Below are 6,275 nucleotides of genomic sequence, written 5' to 3' on the forward strand. Positions count from 1 at the left end.
ATATTTACTGAAACTGGTTTGTGAATTCTTCTCTACTCTAGATCATCACTAGTTTGTAATATTTATCTATTTATTTATCTCTTTTTATCGTTTTTATTAGTATTTTTAAATTGGTCATATTAATGTCTTAAGAAATGTTTCTTGTCTTATTGTATTTTCTTAAGGGAGTTTTCAGGTGATTTTTTGTTATGAATTAGATTTTAATTGCAATATTTACATCGAATTTCAGAAATGTCTTTCTCATTTCATTGGTTTTCCACTAGTATATAGATATTAATAATCTATCCAATGTTTAGATCTCTTGCTGTTATTAAACTTTCTCGAAAAACATTTCATCATGAAATTCAAGAACTTTGAAGTCACTTAAAATTACCTTTTTATTGTGACCGAGTTAATGTTATAATTTAATATACCATACATCAGCATATGTGAATATTTTTTTAATTTACATTTAAATAAAATATCTACTATTAAAAGGATCATTTATAAGATTTTAACTTGGCAATTTGAATTTAGACTTCTGACTAAAAGGCAAAGATTTTTTATTTTAGAAATCACCCTTGAATCTGAGGATTTTTAGTCAATTCTATTTATTTTTAATTCGTGCTCTTTTAATGTTTGAAATATTTTAACATAACTAGCAATCTGTACGTATGTCAATCTACCGCAATGATTTGCTTTATTACCATCTTCTTTCTTGCGGGGTATGTTTACACTTCTAAACTTTAATCATCCTCATTACATTGCATGAATAGCAATGACATGAGTCTTTTTATAGTTTATTTATGACATATTTGTTTTTGATGTTGTTAATTGTTTATATATGACATGTCTGTTTTGACGTTGTTACTTATTTTAGAATGATTTATTGTTAATTTATTCATTTATTTATTTCCTTATTTCCTTTCCTCACTGGGCTATTTTTCCCTGTTGGAGCCCCTGGGCTTATAGCATCTTGCTTTTCCAACTAGGGTTGTAGCTTGGATAGTAATAATAATAATAGCAATGAATTACTCTATTTTCTTCCTCTAGGATTAAAACTTTTTTCATAACTATTCAACTATAACTATATATGATTTATATTGATTATACATTAGTTCTATTATAGTTTGTTTATTTATTTCCTTATTTCTTTTCCTCACTTGGCTATTTTCCTCTGTTGGACCCCTTTTGGGCTTATAGGATCCTGCTTTTCCAACTAGGGTTGTAGCTTAGCTAGTAATGATAATAATGATAATAATAATAATAATAATAATAATAATAATAATACTTGTCTTCCTTTTTATTTGACCCCACTTCAGTGGTCCATGTACTTCCGAATAGTTAAATTTTCTACTGTCCTCTCTTCTTTTTATAGAATTTCGCTAAACGGCGATTTGATTTAATCATTTATGTCTTTCAGAAACTTATTGATTAGATATATTTACCTGTTTTATAATTCGAGTTCATCAAGAAATATAGGTTAGAGTACTTAACTGTATACACATTCAGGTGTGTTTCTTGACTCATGTTTGGTTTTATTATGGCATAATTTCTAAATAAATCTTACAAGCATTTCAGAAGACGGATTTAATAACGAAGTGTGTGTTTTATCGCCAATGATAGAACAAAAGACTCAATTACTAATTTTATCTTCAGGTAACAAAACCTATCATGGGATTTCCTTATAAACATTTCATTTCTGATTTTGTTTTAGACTTTAATCTTAAATTAATTATCCTTTATTAATCATACAACAATCGGCATCAATGACCGTTGATGTTAAATGATGCCAGACAATTAAAAATCTATCTAATTTCTCTTCCTCTTGTTTTGTTAAAGTTTTTATAGTTTATATATGATAGATTTATGCTAATGTTGTTACTGTTCTTAAAATATTTTTCCTTGTTTCCTTTCCTCACTGGGCTATTTTCCCTGTTGGGGCCCCTGGGCTTATAGCATCCAGCTTTTCCAACTAGGGTTGCAGCTTAGCAAGCGATGATAATAATAATAATAATAATAATAATAATAATAATAATAATAATAATAATAATAAAAATCCCTGTAAACATGTTACGATTATGATTAGGGATCAACCTATTTCCCTTCGACTAATCAAAACATAAAAGAATTCAACTATTGCTAGTCCCTTCAGGGAGGAGGTAGAGGTGAGGCACCGGAGTGCCAGGGGCCAACATTGACGGGGAGGACGGGTGAAGGGATGGAGGAGGTGGTTGATGGGAGGAGACTATGGTCGTCGACGCGAGAGATAAGGATGAGGGTCCATAAGGAGACAGGAAAGAATTTCAGAAAGAAATGGGAATAACGAAGAAATGATGACGCAGACAATAGTTTATGAGCGAGTGATCTAAGAAAGAGAGGCTTAAAGGGGAGATATTCTTTGCCCTTCGAAAGGCCTTTTCCCCCCCTTACATCCTGCCGCCACCTTTCCCCTCTAGGGGAGGGAGGGGGGTGATGAAAAAGGAAAAGGTAGTTATGTGGACGCATGAGACTTATAGAAGTGGAGAAAGGACAGGTGTATGAGAGACGAGGAAGAGGAAAGTCATCGCATGAAGCAAGAGTGAGGAGGGAAGAGGAAGGAATATGGATAAAAGAGATAGATGCAACGGAAGGGAGATAATAGTAGTAGTAATAATAATGGTAAAAGGAGAGGGGGACTTTGACGGAAAGGCAGTTCAGCTGGGACGTTATGGGAATTGTAGGACTAAGAAAAACAAGTGAGAAAGGAAGGTGGGAATAAATGGCGAGGTAGGATACGAGGTTAATAGGGAATATGACATAACAGATATATAGGGGAGATTAAGAAACGCGAAGAAGAATGGAAGGGGGAAAAGGACCAAAAAGAAAAGGCGAGAAATGGACTTAGAGAAAAAGGGGGCGAATGGAAGGTTACAGATAGGATTTCTTAAAGCGTAAGAAAATGGCTGGGATAAAGTAAGGACATAGTAAAGTTTTTGACACAGAAAAGGAAAATGTAAACGCCCTGGAAAAAGAAGGACATTGTTTTTAGCCGGTGTCATAGAAAGTAAGGGGGCTGACGAAGGAAACATATCTCTATTGCCGAAATAAAGTGTTTTCTTTTGGGGTGATGCTGTGGGAAGGCCGCTGAATGCCCATAAATCGGGTGGGAATTTCTTCGCCTGGGATAATGGCAGTTTATAGAATGTGTTGTCTGGATTCGCTAGTAAATATTATAGATTGTGTTTAGGGGGGAGTCTCTTTGATTTATGAACTGGAATATGGAATTTTTTTTTTTAAATAGAAATTCATCAAAAAAAGTTATTGTTTGTCTGCTGTCGTGGTTTGGATAAGGCTTACCTATATACAATACATTGTATGTATTTTATATATACAGTACATATATATGTACATGTACACTATATATAAACTAACTAAACTAACTGTATGCATGTACACAAAATTTATATATATATATATATATATGTATATATATATATATATATTTATATATATATATATATATATATATATATATATATATATATATATATATACAATAATAATAAAATCCACATTCATGAAAGGTGAATTTTATTTTTAGTTTTGTAAGGAACCATCTCCTTACCTCTTCAGAATACAAATAGTTATAAATTTCAAGAGTAGATACAAAAAATGCTGTTTTTATAACAATAGAAGAACTTTCACAGCCTTTGCGAAACCCAAAAACAACAACAGTTCGTATGGTTCGTTTACATCTTTTAATAGAGTATTGATACTTATAAGATAATCTGCATCCTTCCATTAATTTCAAAGTTGAAAATGATAATACATTACCCTCCTTTCATACGCTTGAAATCCCTTAAATTAAGGGTCTTTTCAAATTAAAATTTTAAGGGATTATTATATTTAGTAAATGATTTAAGTTATCTGTAAGAGGGTTTTAGAAAACATGGGTGTGACTCTGAGTTTATTGATAAGGCATATCTTAATATTTATTATATAATTTATCTTGAGGAGATTTTAGAAAACATGGGTATGATTCAGAGTTTGTTGATAAGGAACATCTTGATATTTATTATATAATTTATCTTGAGGAGATTTTAGAAAACATGGGTATGATTTTGAGTAAATTGATAAGGCACATCTTTATATTTATTATATTATTTATCTTGAGGAGATTTTAGAAAACATGGGTATGATCCTGAGTTTATTGATAAGGCTCATCTTTATATTTATTATATTATTTATCTTGAGGAGATTTTAGAAAAGATGGGTATGATTTTGAGTAAATTGATAGGGCTCATCTTTATATTTATTATATTATTTATCTTGCGGAGATGATTTTAGAAAACATGGGTATGATTCTAAGTGCACTGATAAGGCACACCTTAATATTTATCATATAAGCTATCTTGAGGTTTTTAGAAAACATGAGTATGATTCTGAATTCATCGATAAGGGACATCTTAAAGCAAGACAATCTTCATATGCAGTAAAAATAATATATATATATATATATATATATATATATATATATATATATATATATAAATATATATTATATATATATATATATATATATATATATATATATATATATATATATATATATATTCGAAAAGATAATGAATATCTTCTTAATATTCCACAAACATGCCAAGACATCACTTGACACCTTCCTGAAGAAGTGTTGTTAACAAAAATAACATGACGGTTAAAAAAATGTTAGTTAAATCTGAAGATACAACAGTTGATAAAGCACGTATATGTAAATTACTACGTGGGACATGTGAAAATGCATATAAAGCATTATAAGGTAATTATATACATTAATCATAATCGTTTGTATATTAACAGCGGTTTGAAGTATACGAGCGTATATATTTAATCTCTTTAGATGAAACGTAAAATCTTTAAGATGATCTTAGTGAATGTCTCAGACCGTAACGCCGCCATCTTTAAGTAGTTTAGACGTTGCTTAGACAGTGTTGCCAGATTTTCTAAATGAGAAAAGGCCAACTTCTAATCAACAGAAGCTTTAAAAGGTCAGCCCATTAGTAGAAAAAGGCCAAATATATAGTATTTAAGGCCCGCCTTTTTTCATATTACTTAAGGCCAACCAATTTTTAAAAAAGGCCAAATTTGAGGTTTTTTTGGCCTGAAAAAAGGCCAAACTGGCAACTCTGCGTTGCTAAGTCTGTTACTTCTGTTACTTATGACGTTGAGTTTATCTAATGACTAAGTTCTATTATGAATATTTAATCTCTCACCAGCCCTATCTATGGCACCAACAAATAATCCAAAAGAAAAATTGTTTCGGAAAGACTTTTATTCCCAAAGAAAACTTTCGAAAAGAAAAATTGGGGAGGGCGGGAAACATTTTGATATAAGGGAAATATATTAAGGAAAGAGAGAGAGATCGGAAAAATATTTTTCGATTAGGATATTGTTTTAAATGGAAAAGAGAAAAAAAATCGGCCTCTGTTAATGAGTATACAAGTTCTGATGCGAGTCGGAATATATTTCTTTTAAAAACAAAAATGAAAAAAAAAAAAACTTCTATAAAAAAAACAAATTGTAAAAAAAAAAAATACGGCTTTTGATGTAAAGTGAAACGTTTTATTTGATGAACAGGATCAAATAGAAAAGGCAGTAAGAAATATTCTATTGTTGATGAAATGGGAGTGACGCTTTTTAATGTTTTTTTTTTCTTTTTATGTTAATTACTGGAAAAATCTAAAATTATCTCTGATAAAAACTCACTAACGAGTGTTGGAGCTAATTTCTACAGCCAGCAGTTTCGAAAAGAAACCCGTCACGTTCAGATCACTGGACGGAGTTTTTTCTTTCGTTATGATTTTGTTTTTTCATTTAAACGACGTACTTCAAATATGCTCTGGAAGAGAAAAATTACAGATTAGTCAAACGAAACCAAAGGCGAATGTTTGATGTTATACACATTAGTGAAAATAATATATCACATATCTCTTAATTTTACAGATTATTATTATTATTATTATTACTATCCAAGCTACAACCCTAATTGGAAAGCAGGATGCTATAAGCCCAGGGCTCCAATAGGGAAAAATAGCCCAGGGAGGAAAGGAAATAAGGAAATAAATAACTGAAGAGAACAAATTAACAATAAATCATTCTAAAAAAAGTAATGTCAAAAGAGATATGTCATATATAAACTATTAACAACGTCAAAAACAAATATGAATATGAGAATAATCTCATTGTTGAAGGTATTCGTAAATTATAGAATTGAAAGAGATATATTTCTTATTGTTAAAGTGTTTGTTGTTTTGATT

The sequence above is a fragment of the Palaemon carinicauda genome, chromosome 26 (genome assembly GCF_036898095.1).
Source record: "Palaemon carinicauda isolate YSFRI2023 chromosome 26, ASM3689809v2, whole genome shotgun sequence".
NCBI lineage: Eukaryota > Metazoa > Arthropoda > Malacostraca > Decapoda > Palaemonidae > Palaemon > Palaemon carinicauda.